This window comes from Mauremys mutica, unplaced genomic scaffold (genome assembly GCF_020497125.1).
Source record: "Mauremys mutica isolate MM-2020 ecotype Southern unplaced genomic scaffold, ASM2049712v1 Super-Scaffold_100095, whole genome shotgun sequence".
Lineage (NCBI taxonomy): Eukaryota > Metazoa > Chordata > Testudines > Geoemydidae > Mauremys > Mauremys mutica.
The window spans coordinates 1,390,230-1,404,247 of NW_025423264.1; the positions used below are offsets into that span (position 1 = coordinate 1,390,230).

Here is a 14,018-nt window from a genome sequence, read left to right on the forward strand (position 1 = left end):
GCGACCAGCAGAGCACCTGCTGCAGCTTGCTGTCCCAAGCACGTGCGTGCTGGGGCCTGGAGCCGCCCCTGTCTGTGGGGACAATTTTTTCTGGCAGGGAGGACTCAGTGGGAACATGCCTCTGTGACCAGCCCTGCATTTGCTCAAAAAGTCAGCACCCAGCACTTTGCTGCAGGCCCAGAGGCCTTTCTTCCTCCAGACTGTGAGGCCAGTGGACAGGTGAGGCAGTAGCACCTTCAGTCCCAGGCAGTAAACTGCCCTTCCTAGGAAAGGCCGTGCCCTGAAAAGGAGAAACTAAAGTAAAGGAAAGTCCTGGGGGATAGTGTTTCTTTACCTGACCAGGGACTTGAACCCTGGACCCTCAGATTAAAAGTCTGATGCTCTGCCAACTGAGCTAGCCAGGCTCGCGTTTTAAAAATGCAAATTTCATGCAGAAGAGAAACTAGTCAAGAAAAATGAGGGCAGGAAACAATACAGAAAACCTGCTACTCTCACTCTCTTAGCAGTCCTAGCCCCAGCCTGCTCCTCCATCTGGAGCCCTGAGGCCGTATTCTTTTTTTCGTTAAATATCAAATCCAGGAGAAAACACAGTTATACAAAGCAAAATGAAATCACAAACAGAAATGTCATTGGAAATACAGAAATAAAAAAGGAAAATGCAATCCCCATCACTTTATCATGTCTGGGCAATTACTGTATCAAGAGCACCCGCTAAGGTCCTTGTGTGCTTACGAGAAAACTGGAGGACCTCATACCACAACCTGAACATGAAACTCAACTGCTCCCAGGTGCTGCAGTAAAACCCTTTCCCTGCTGTGACGTTGCACTCCATAGGATTTTATGAAAATATGCTAATGAGTGTGAATATAAAGTGACTGGACTATGCTTCATGCAAAAGGTCTCTTGTGCAGTATCATTACAAAGCTTATAATCTACGGTGTGTGTGTTCATCCTATTTGTATGAACCGATCATTCTTGGATCTGAAACTAGAACTATGAACTATAACTCTGAGGTCCTGTTGTAATGATGCAAAGTGTGGGCCATTAATAGTGGTTTGGACCCTTGATGGCTCCCATTAACCAGGACAATTGACTGGAGATGGCTCTGTCCTGCACCATCTGTGAGTCAGGCCAGGAAGAATGAAGGCTTGGGGGGTCTCACAGGACATGTGACCATGTCACCTGGTACAGGAATCCATCTTAAACCTGGGCTCTTCCTCAGGACAGAGACAAAAAATTCCTGCCTTGTACCAAAGCTGTATAAGGGGGTGGAACTGAACAAACATGGCTGCAGTCATGAGACATCCCCTAGCTATCACCTGAGCTGGAACAAGGGCTATACCAGGTGAAAAGATTGGGTCCAGACAAGAAATAAGTCTAGTCTTTGCCTCTCAGTCTTTGCAGATGGGACCTTTCCCTCCAGTGCTGGAGGATTCGCACTTCTCATCTACCCTTGTCCCAAGCAGCACAGTGGGTGGGAATCTTAAATGTACAGAGAAGACTTAGGAGCAGAAACCACCCCAGACCTTCCATGCAATTGGCACTTGCCCCTCACTGAGCAGGATTAAAACTCCTGCAGGGAGACTGCTGGGCCACATCCCCTCTGGGCATGAGCAAAGCAGCAGGGTGAAAAAGTGAAGCTGGAGATACAACCCAGGGCCTCATACATGCAAAGAATGTGCTCTACCACTGAGCTATGTCCCCAGATGGGCCATGTGTGCTATAGGTTACATTAAGAGCCCTCCTGTTTCCAGAGCACCTAGTGGCCTAAAAGCAGCATGAGGGACACATTCCCTGCTCTGAGGGCAAAATAATACACTGATGATAATAAGAAGTATATAGAAAGATTTTGCAGTCACTATGGGCATAACTATGATGATTGTTTCGTGTTTCACTCTTAATATCTGGCACCACCACCGCCTTTCCCTTTAGTCTTGCAGTTAACAAAGGGTAAAACTAAACATCACTTCAGATACAAGGGAGTGTTTGTCTTCATTCCTGTTAGCTACACAGGGGTTTGATGTAGCTGCTTTCAATCCTCTGGCTCTGCTGGGATAAGTAACATTTCAGGGTGTCACTGAACTGAAGGAGGGAGATCACTTTTTGACAGGTTACGCCTCCTCTTAAAGGTGTTTGTCTGGCTGGCAGCCCTGGTGCCCAGGTCTCTCCTGAGGGAAGAAAGTGCACAAAGCAGGACTCAACCTTTGCTGTAAACTAAACAAGCTGCTCACAGATTCTGGCAGCCACAATGAGCATTTGGGTGAGAGCTCAGACCTGCCCCTGTCCCAGAGGGAGGGGGTCGTCTGTGTGGGGACTGGCCCACTGACCTACCCACTCCTAACTCCCAAACGTTCAGTAACTCTATTATCAGTGCCTGTGAGTGTTATTTAAACCATAAGAAAAACCACACTGGGCTAGACCAAAGGGCCATCTAGCTCTGCATCTTGTCTTCTGACAGTAGCCAATGCCAGGTGCCCCAACAATCAGTCAACAAGGCACCACTGGGAGTTGAACCTGGGATCTCCTGTTTACGAAACAGAGATTTTAACCAGCTAAGCCATGGTGCCTGTAGGTAGCTATAACACACTGTCTGCCCACACCTCACTCCCTGCCATCGCCAACAGGGCCTGAGAAGCTTTGCTTGTGTTTGGATTCCGCAAAGCAGAGGAGCAGGTGAGGTTTTCCTTGCAAGCTGTGTGTGAGTGAATCTTTGGCCAGGTCTGCACTACAAAGTTGTTTCAGCAGAATTATATTGCTCAGGTATGTGAAAAACACACAACTTTCTCTAGGTCGGTAGCTTGTGGCTGGTGTACACACTGCAATGCCCTGTCTGGCGACAAAAGCGCCCTGTTTTGCTTTGTCTCCTCTGCCTCTGCTCAGTGTGGAGGAGCTTGGTCCCTCTTTCCAGGGACATGCAGTAAGTTTTTTTTGGCAGAAGGGGGTTGCAGTGAAAAGAAGTTTGAGAAACCCTGGCATAGAGCCTCCGAATATGTCTAGACTTGGCTCCCTGTGGCAGATCAGACATTGAAAGTACAGCCATGGAGACACCACACACCAGCCTTGCCCAGCAGGCAAGAATCAAACCTCCACAGAAAGATGCCTGCTGTTTTCTAACCCATCTCCCTAAGACCTCAGCCACCACCACTTAACAAAGGGGCTTTTCTACACTATGGTTCTGGTCTCACTGAAGGGTCATTTCCAATTGTTTGCTCAGACCAGCATTAGGGAAAATGGTGCCCTGGGCAAAGTTTGTACTTTGGCACTTCCCCATTGCCCCTGGACGATCCCCACTCCCCCTTTACCGCTAGCTCCTGCACTCCCAGCCCTTGCACCTCCTTCACCCCTAACTCCTGCCGCCTCCTGTGCCCCCTTTGCCCTTAACTCCCTGGGCCACCAGCCATTGCCCCTCTCAGGCAGCCCATTCACATGGTTCCAGTGCTGGGGGCCCCACACTTGTTCTCCCTTTCCCTGGGCTTTGGAATCACTAGCCCCTGCTTAGCGAGTAGGGTTCAGTGGTTCCCAAAATGTGGGGCATGACTCCTAGGGGGACACAGAGGAACATTCATGGGGGCACCTCAGGGCCTGAGCCAGCCCCCATGGAGGGAGCAGCACTCAGCCCCACTCTGCCCCAGCTCTTCCCCAACCCCACACTCAGCCTGGGCCCCTGACTCCCAGCTCAGCCTCGACCCCCTTACCTCTGTCTGCACCCCTCTCCCCAGCAAGCAACAGCCCCACTCCCAGCCCCGGTTCTTGACTGCAGCTTCCGAGGGGCCACAGCCATGGCTAAGAGGGCACAGTGTGAAATGTTTGGGGAATCACTGGTTTAGGGTGATGTTCTCAATCACTTCTACAAAGTCCAATAAAAGCAATTCCTCACCCACCCACCCCTCCATCAGGACCGACTAGGTATGTTCTGCTGCCTTTCACTCATGCAGGAAGGATAATAACATTTCATTCCACTCAATCTTAAAGTGATTTGTAACCCACCACCAGCCAAAACTGATCATTTTGGGGAAGTGGCCCCATCATGCTGCATAGCTAGGCAGAGTAGGTGTGTCTGTGGAAACACGGTCTGTTCCTGAAGTCTTTCCCCCAGCTCCTCACTAGATGTGAGGGGGGAGCTCATTCAGCCCCTGCTTCTGCTTAGTATTTAAAAACTCCTTAGTGTCCCTATCTCTGCTGGCCTTAGATTTCTCCTCCTGTCTCTTTTGTGACAGCTCAGATGAGGTGGCCGAGTGGTTAAGGTGGTGGACTGCTAATCCATTGTGCTCTGTCTGCATGGATTCAGATCCCATACTTATCAGATGCATTTAGTCTTCACCCCTCCTTTGTAGACAGCCATGTCCCCCTTTGGTACAATGACAGTTCAAACAATGTTGCTTCTTGCAAACAAAAACCTTCTCAGAAACACAAAACTCCCTTGCTTTGAATAAAATGTCTAAATCCAAGATTTCTAAAAAAAAATCTCTAGTGCTGTATTTCTTAGTTTTTATCTCAAAAGGGAATATCCTCATCATCTCCCCCAAACACCCTGGGACCTGCCCAAATTTTTAAAATACCCTCAACCCATGCAAGGCCAGAGCAGTGAACCAGAGCTAGTGTCTAGGCCAAGCTGTTCTGAAGGAGGCAACTCAAACATTTTCTCCCTGCTTCCCTTGGCAAGGTCTGACTGAGAAAACAAAATTCCCCAAACTGAAAATTTTCTGCTGAAAAACCAATACTAGTCTGTTTGGGGACTTTGGTTTGAAAGTATTATTGTTATTATTCTCTTCTGATTTCTGAATCAGTTCAGTTCAGTCCTTGTTCTCCAGGTGTGTTTCCAGCTGCTGAGCTGTGGGGGAGAGAGGCCAAGTCATGATGTCTCTTCCCCCCTTTCATGATTTTTTCTGACTTGCTAGGAAGCTCCTTTGTTACCATGTGAGTCAAGCAGTGTCCATTGTCTCTGTGCTATCTCAGAGAAGCCTGCATTGTACACGGTTCCTGGGATAGTCCTTGGGAATGTGGATCCCTTCAATGGGCCAGCAGCAAGTCTGGCTCCTCCCTTGTCGCACCTGAAAGGCTGGTGGGGGGCATTTCCCAACCTCATAACATATCTCAATAACGCACACAGAGCAAAACTTCATAACTTCCCAACCAATGAGAGCACACACAATCCAACACGATATTAATGTTCAACAGATCAAGACTTTTGAAATGAAACCTCACCAGGCAGACTTTGTACAAACCATGTCATCGTTATATGAGAGTGGTGAATATGGGGCTTCCAGGTGCTGCTTTGAGCACAGCATGCCACACCTGGGCTTACATTGCAATGGAGACGTACCCTTAGAGTCCATCTCTCCTGGGATAAAGATGGCAGCAGGGCTGGCCTGGGTCATCTGACTTGGGCTCATAGAGCTAAAGTTGAGGGGCTAAAAACTGTGGTGCAGATATTTGTGTTCACGCTGAAGCCTGGGTTCAGAAACCCTCCCCCCTCGTGGGGTCTCAGAGGTTGGGCTCAAACCCATTTGTCTGCACTGTAATTTTATAGTCTTGCAGCCCAAGCCCCATAAGCCTGAGTCAGCTGACCCGGGCTTTGCGACAGGTGCCCTGGGTGAGTTAATCACAGTGTAGACATAACGTTAGGCTACGTCTCCAGTGCAATGAAACACCCTTGGCTGGCCCGGGTCACACTAATCAGGGCCATGCGGCTTAGTCTGGAGTAAAGTTGCAGTGTCCGTGTCTGGGCTCAGGCTCAGGCTCAGTCCCCTGCTCTAGGAGCCCAGAAGGGTGGGAGGGAGTTTAGCGAGTGGAAATGGTGAAACCGCATTGAGGGGACTGGACCACTGACCTACCAGCTCTTAACTCCCAAACTTTCAGTAACTCTATTATCAGTGCCTTTGAGTGTAATTTAAACCATACGAAAAAACACACTGGGCTAGACCAAAGATCCATGTAGCTCTTGTTTTCTGACAGTAGCTAATGTCAGGTGCCCCAAAAGCCACTCCCCAAGGCACCACTAGGAATTGAACCCAGGGTCTTCTGACTACAACGCAGTGGGTTTAACCAGCTAAGCCATGGTACCTGCTCTTATTTACAGTGCCATGTCTGCCCACACCTGACTCTCTGCCAATCCCCACTGGGCCCTGACAAGCTTTGCTCGTGTTTGGATTCTGTAAAGCAGAGGAGCTGTGTGGGTGAGTGATTATTTGTACAGGTCTACGCTACAAAATTAGGTCTGTGTAACTACATTACTTAGAGGTGTAAAAAATGTACACCCCCCCCAAGCAATGCAGTTATATCAACCTAATCCCAGTGTAGACAGCGGCTCAGCTGTCAGAACTTTCTGGAGCTATGAAAGGGGAGGGGCCTAGCTTCTATAGCAGGAATGCAGGGCAGGCAAGTTCACAGCAGGCATTGTGGGATACTGGTGGAGGCCAGTTATGGTGATATAATGACCAGCAACATTTACACTGACAATTTGTCACTTTAAGTTTGCTGCAAAAAGCTCTAGGCCTCTTGTCGAGGTCGTTTTATTTTGTCACCAAAACAGGGCAGTTTTGTCGCCAGACGTGGTATTGCAGTGTGTGCATCAGCCACAAGCTGTTGACCGAGGTAGCGTTGTGTATTTTTCACATACCTGAGCAATATAATGATGCTGAAATAACTTTGTAGTGCAGACCTGGCCAAATATTCGCACACACACACACACACACACACAGCTTTCAAGGAAAACCTCACCTGCTTCTCTGCTTTGCAGAATCCAAACAGAAGCAAAGCTTGTCAGGTCCCGGTGGGGATGGCGGGGAGTCAGGTGTGGGCACACATGACACTTCAGTTGCAGGCAGGCACTGTGGGTTAGCTGGCTAAAACCTCTGTTTTTGTACATAGGAGATCCTGGGTTCAACTCCCAGTGGTGCCTTATTGACTGGCTGTTGGGGCACCTGGTATTGGCTACTGTCAGAAGACAAAATACAGAGCTAGATGGACCTTTGGTCTAGCCCAGGGTGGCTGTTCTTATGGTTTAAATAACACTCACAGGCACTGATAACAGAGTTACTGAAAGTTTGGGAGTTAGGAGCTGGTAGATGAGTGTTCTAAGCCCCTCGCAGATGACCCCCTCCCTCTGGGACGGGGCAGGTCTGGGCTCTCACACCAAATGGCTCATTGTCGCTGCCAGAACCTGTGAGCAGCTCATTTAGTTTGCACCAAGGGTTGAGTCCTGCTTTGTGCACCGTGTGTGAGAATGAAAATCCTAAACCGCCCTTTGAAATAACAAATGCAGCAGGACGTGTTATTGTCCCTGCCCCAAAGCAGACAGACCAATGGAGAAATGCCGTTGAGTCCAGGGTAATACTCCACTGCCATTTTACCTTTTTTCCTTGCTAAACTCCCTCCCAACCTTGTGGGGTCCAGAGCCCGGTATTGAGCCTGAGCCGAGATGTCTACGCTGCAAATTTACCACCCCACGGCCCAAGCCCTAGGAGCCTGCACTGGCACCGGACAGCCGTGGGTGTTTCATTGCAGTGTGGACATAGCCTAGCATTATGTCTACACTGCCATTAACACACCCAAGTCACTATTCTCAAACCCGGGGTCAGTTGATTCAGGCTTGTGGGGCTTGTGCTGCAGGGTTATAAAATTACAGTGTAGACACTTGGGCTTCAGCCCACCCTCCGAGTCCCCACGAGGGGTGAGGGTCTCCGAGTCTGGGCTCCAGTCTGAGCCCAAATGTCTCCACTGCAGTTTTTAGCCCCACAACCTGAGCCCCAGGAGCCCAAATCAGATCATCCAGGCCAGCGGGATTTTGTCACAGTATAGATGCCCTCTCAGGGTATGTCTACATTGCAATGTAAGCCCAGGGTTAGCAGAAGTCATGTCAGCAGCCCCAACACATTAACATAAACCATGAGGGAAAGACCCACCCCTCAAATAAGCTGGGCAGTGTCCTTCTCCCTACGGTTCGTAAGTCCAGCAACCAAAAGCCCTTTAACATGAGCCCCCCCTCTCTGCACCCCACTCACAGCTGTTGTCCTTAGTCAGTGCAAGCCCAGAGGTTCCTCTGTAGAGTTCACCTGCCAGCCTGCTTCATCTCAGATCTGCTTTGGGTTTCAAGAGGGGGAAACCTTAAGCCATAAGGATTGAGATCCCCAGTCACTGACTGGAGTCACCCTGAATATGGAAATTGGACTATAACTTCTCGACCATTTCTAAAAGGACTTTTGGCAACTACAAGCTCATCTCTGCTATGCATCTGAACCTCAAGAATTGAATTCAAGTCTGTCTGTATATTGATCTTTTAACCAACACTCTCTCTGTCTCTTTTCTTTTTAAATAAATTTTAGCTTAGTTAATAAGAATTGGCTGTAGCGTGTATTTGGGGTAAGATCTAAGTTATAATTGAACCTGGGTATGTGGCTGATCCTTTGGGATTGGAAGAACCTTTTCTTTTATATGATGAGATCAGATTTTCAGGGATTATCATCATATCTGACATGTGTGTCTGGATGGAGGCCTGAGGCTGGGCACTTTAAGGGAACTGCGTGGTTTGGATTCTGAGTAACCAGTGAGGTGCTACAGAAGCTGTTTTGTGCTGGTTGGTAAATCTAAGTTTTAGAATAACCACCAGCGTTTGGGGTGTGTCTGCCCCGTTTTGTTTGCAGTTCACCCTGATTGAGTGGCCTCAGCTTGCTCCCACGGGCAGCACCGTCACACTGCTCCTTTCTAGTCACACTTTCTACACATCTAACATTAGTATATAATGTTATACAGATTTATCCCAACACCTGCCGGAGGTCCTCTGGTAAGGTGGATTCGGTGGCATGCCTGCGGGAGGTCTGCCGGTCCCGCGCCTTCGGCGTAACCACCACCGAATTTCCGCTGAAGCTGCGGGACTGGCAGAGCTCCCGCAGGCATGCCGCCTAATCCGCATTACCAGGGGACCTCCTGAAGGCAGCCTGACTGCCACCCTCACAGCGATCGGCAGGCCGCCCTCCGCAGCTTGCTGCGCTGGTGCCTGGAGCCGCCCCTGTCCCTGACCCAGGGCAGAGGATATTGGAAGCTGAACATCCAGAGCTTGCAAGACAAAGGAGCAGGGGGTGAGGCCTGGCGGTGTTGGCTGAATGGGAAAGCATCAGAGGGTTCTATGACAACCATGGGGATTGGTGGGAGTCGGTGAGGGAGGAGTTGGCGGCTTTGTTCCAGCAGTCGGGCAAACACCACAACATTAAAGAAACCAGCAGTGCCAAGTCCTGCAGCGTCGCCTGTGGGATTTCCACAAGAGCATCCAGGCAGGGGAGCCAGTCAGCGTGTGACTGTACGACCGGATCAAGCGACAGCTGGCCGAATTCCAGGAGATGAGGCTGCAGCTGGCCGATATGAGCGGGAGCTCCGAGTGAAGGGAGGGGCGGCCTCCCCTGACATTTTTGCAGCCTGCAGGGAATGGAGACAAAGCAGGGGCATGCGGGGACTCAGGGCAGGACTCGCGGATCTGATAGTGCAGGACCACAGTCGCTGGAGGAGGAGAGAGAGTCCTGTGAGAGGAAGCTGCTGGTGGGAAGCAATAAGTGCAGAGTGCAAACCAGCCAAGAGTCACAGGGATCTAGAAAATAAAACAACAGCGGGTCCCATGGTCTAATGGGCAGCGCTCAGGACTTTGATTCCTGGAATCTGAGTTCAAATCTCCCTGGGACCTCCTGGAGATATATTAGTTTGCTGCCAAGCCCTGGAGCTTAATGTGCTTTGTTACTCTCTCCCTGGTTGAATTAGAGTGATGTTTTTTTACTCCTCCTCCTGGGTCACTGGTGCCCATTGGAGATAGGTCTTTGGTCCAACTAGCCGCTAGAGGGTGGGGTCCTAGAACTTAACAGTCTGGCTAGAGATTCCTGTGGGTTGACCTGATGGTTGGGTTTCTTGCTGCTTCACCTGATACCCACAACTTTGGTCCCTGTAGCTGCCACACTCTTCCTCTTCCCACATGGAGCCCAGCGCCTCTCCTCCTCTGGGCACCTAGATGGCTCCAAGGGATGGCTTAAAAGCCACAGAACAATTGAGGTCAGGGCAAGAGGAGGGCAGGACCATGCCTATGTGTGGCCAGCAGATGGGCACAAAGACACCCGGCCAGCCTGCTCCCTGCTCCCTTCCATGCCAAACCCCCACTGAAGGCCACCCACAGACCAGCATTCGTTCATGCGGGGTGGCTGCTGATGCTCTGTGGCCAACATCAGAAGATGGCAGGAAAGCAGGGCCAGCCCCCTGGTGGGGCCTCTGACCGTTCCCACTCTCTGTGCTCACTTTGGCAGTGGGGCAGGAGATTTTACCCCAAGAGGCTTTTCCCCAGCTGGCGAGAAGCAGAGAAACACCCAGGCTCCCAAGGCACTATGTAGCAACCCCCTCAAGCACAGGGACAGGTGCACACTTGGAAGAGGGAAACTGCTCCACACGCTAGCCCGGGCAGCCGCCCATTTTCTTTGGCAAGTCAGGAAGGGCAAAGGCGAGACTGGAAGCACCTGGGGCTCATGCCCCCGCCTGTGTGACACCCAACCCCCAACTCCTTCCTGGGGCTCTAGCTGAAGCCAGAGCATTGTCCTGAGCAGCCAAGAAGAGGTTCCAGCCCTGAAGGGAGCAGGACGTTCAGCACAAAGGTAAAACTGCACAAACACAACCACGAAGGGACTCGAACCCTCAATCACCTGATCCGAAGTCAGACGCCTTATCCGTTAGGCCACGTAGTCACAGGAACAAAACCTCTCCAAGCACTTCTTTGGAAAAGGCAGACACTGTGTTTCTCAGGTCCTCTACTGAGTGGGGCCGAGAGTCTCTGGGCAGAAGAAGTCGAGTTCCCAGCGAGATGTGAGACAATTCTCTGGAGCCAGGTACAGGACTTGGCAGGGAGGCTCAGGCATGAGGGATTGGGGTGCAGCGGACAGACCAGCTATCTAGGTGCTTAGATTTGGTCTCACTGAGGAGAAGGAGGAATCCTGCTGACAGGCAGTGGCTGTGGAGAAAAAGTGGGATGTCCAGGCTGCTCAGGTCTCCTTCTTCCAGCTCCTCATCTGGCTGAGCTGCTCCACCGGCCTGGACAAGTCCTCTGCATGCACAGCAAATAGCCCAAGAGCCATTTCTGCCCAAACCTGTGCTGGGGGGTGAGCGTCTGTCTTCCCTGTCCCATCCGCGCTAGAGCAGACCACTAGATTGAGAGAGACAGTCAACAACGATTAAGGCTAAGATTATATAAAGGGGGTCACAGAATTTGTGACTTTCAGAGATCTCAGTGACATTTTCCACCTCAGCCCTGGGGCAGCAAGACTGGAGCTGTCGGCCGGTGGGGGCCTCACAGCTATCAGCCACCAGTGTCGGAAGGGGCTCCCACAGGCCCATGCCACCACGGATGGACCCCACAGCTCCCAGCTGCTGTGGGTGGATCCAAGAGCTCCCAGCCACCACATGTGACAGGGGGACCCTAGAGCTCCCAGTGGGGTGACTGGGTTATAAAGTCCGGTCAGCCATGCTGCGGGGCTCAGGCAGGCTGGTCCCTACATGTCCTAGGGCACCGCACTGTGCCCTGGAAGTGGCCAGTAGGTCCCCCCTGCTGCGCCGCTGACCAGGAGCTGCCCGAGGTAAGTCTGCACCCCAACCCCTTGCTCCAGCCCTGAACCCCCCCAAACCCAGAGCCCCCTCTTGCACCCCAGAGCCCTCACCCCCGTGCCCCAGCCCAGAGCTTCCTCCCACACCTGGAACCGATCATCCCTGTCTCCACCCCAGAGCCATCACCCCGTCCTGGACCCCGACCCCCTGTCTCAACCCACAGCCCCCTCCTGCACTCTGAATCCCTCAGCCCCACCCTGCAGCCTGGAGCCCCCTCCTCCACCCCAAACCTCTCATCTCCCCACAGCTCCCACGGGCAGACCCTGGAGCTCCCAGCAGCCATGGGTGGCTGGGGAGCCCCCACAGCCCCACCCCACTGCCTATGGACCCTGCAGCTCCTACGAGCGGACCCCAGAGCTCCCAGCCGCTGCGGATGGACCCAGGATTTTCCCAACAGGCCTTGATGGCGGGAGGACACTGCAGCCCCATGTCATTGCTAACAGACCCCGCAGCGCCGAAGCCCCGGGAGCTCCCGGCCGCCCCAGGCAGGAGAGGAGCCCCCAGCGCTCAGACACCGCAGGCAGAGCCCGGAGCTCCCAGTCACCGGGGGGGTGTGAGGAGAAGCCGCAGCCCCCGGCCATTGCAGGTGGCCCCGCAGCTCCCAGCCGCCGCGGGCGGGCGGACGCCAGAGCCCCCAGCTGCCATCGGGACCCCGCGGCCCCCGGCCGCCCCGGGCAGGACCCGTCACCCCGCGACCGGCAGGAAACAGCCGCGCGCGGAAGCGCCTCGCGCCCTGTGACCCCCCCCCCCCGGCGCTGCGGCTTCTCGCCAGGCGGGAGGCGGCGCCGCTGCTGCGGTCTCGGTTCCTCCGCCCGGCAGCAGGACCCGGCCCCGCGCGGCCTCGCGCCGCTTCTCGCAGGCGGCGCTGAGCTCTGAGCGCACAAGGCCCTGGCGGCTCCGCCCCGCATCACTGTCAGACAACGTCACCAATGGGAGATGAGCCTGTCAGAACCGTCAGTTGGGGAGGGCCCAATGGGAGACCAGCTTTCAGATACCAGCCCCGCACGAGGGCCAATGGGAGACCAGCTGTCAGAGACCCGCCCTGCACGAGGGCCAATGGGAGATCAGCTGTCAGAAAACACTAGGCAGGCCAGCACCAGCCAACCAGGAACCGCCCCTCATCTCAAGCACCCAGATAGCCCCGCCCCGACCTGTCCTATGCCCCACAGCAGCAGCCAGCACCCGGGTGACTCCTGTCGCGCCCCACTCCCAGCAACCTCCAAAGCAGAGTCTCAATTCCCCTCCCCCACTGCTGCTCTTCCTTAGGTAACGAGAACCCCGCCCAGACACCCAAAAAGAGGGACACCCTTTATTCTTTCCACAACCACTAACCCAACCCCCCCCCCACTGCCTGATGCGCAGCCCCTTCCCCATGTCTGGCCACACGCTCCCAGCTCAGGGTGACCACACACCCCATCGGGGCAGGCTCTGCTCAGCCCAGCTCCCCACAGTCTGCACTAAACATGTGGGGCCCAACCCCAAAACTTACTCATATTTTACCCCAATGGCCGCAAACTGCCGCTTTTAATATGCAAATAAGGTGCTGCCACGCTCAGGCCACGCCCCAGCTCTCCAGTGGAGCCACCCGGCAGAGAACCAGGTGATATTTAAATTAGCCAGGACGTCGCTCAGTCATTGCCCTCTGCTCCCAGCAGGTGGCGCCGGAGAGCTCCGAGCTCGCTCACTTCCCTTTCTCGCGTCGGCTTCAGCCCCCGGGTTACAAACGCACCAACCGGGGAGCAGGAGTGCGGGGCTGCTCCAGGGTGACCAGATGTCCCATGTTTAAAGGGACAGGCCGGTCTGGGAGGACTTTTTCTTATATAGGAGCCTATTACCCCCCACCCCGTCCCGTTTTCCAGTTTCTTCAATGTCACCCTATGGGGCAGTTCTCGGGGACGGACTTGCACACTTGGGAGCCATCAGCCGGATCTGCGTGCCTGGGAAGCTGCGTCCCTCCAGAGGCGCTTGAGAAGCCAAAGGGGCCGTGGGTGAGTTTGTGATGAGGTGAGTGTGAAGTGTGGAAGGGGGAGGGTGTCAAGAGGAGGTTTTGAGAGGAAAAAAGGTGCTGCTGAGCTGGTAGGGGAGGGCAAGGTCCCAGGCGGGTGTTGTGTGAGGAGCTGTGTAGGCCCGGAAAGGCGTCCTGCTGGGAAAGGGCAGGTGAGGAGGGCCAGGGCTTTTCCCAGGGCTGTTGCTGCGGCCAAAGCCTTTGGGAAGCAGAAGAGGGCCAGGGGTGCTGTTGCCTGCTGGGGCCCATGCGACGGTGTAGGTGTACGCTGACCATAGCTGGTCTGTGGGAGCTGGGGCCACTCACCGTGCCCCTTTCCTCATTAGTATAGTGGTGAGTATCCCCGCCTGTCACGCGGGAGACCGGGGTTCGATTCCCTGATGGGGAG

General features: G+C 53.5%; 3 non-coding genes across 3 annotated transcripts; 1 reads left to right on the forward strand and 2 right to left on the reverse strand.

Moving 5' to 3' along the window:
• Positions 1 to 331: 331 nt before the first annotated feature.
• TRNAK-UUU lies at positions 332 to 404 on the reverse strand. The gene has a single exon. It is a non-coding gene; the product is annotated as a tRNA-Lys (tRNA).
• A 10,235-nt stretch (positions 405 to 10,639) lies between these two features.
• TRNAR-UCG lies at positions 10,640 to 10,712 on the reverse strand. Its single transcript has one exon. It is a non-coding gene; the product is annotated as a tRNA-Arg (tRNA).
• Positions 10,713 to 13,946: 3,234 nt separating this feature from the next.
• TRNAD-GUC lies at positions 13,947 to 14,018 on the forward strand. Its single transcript has one exon. It is a non-coding gene; the product is annotated as a tRNA-Asp (tRNA).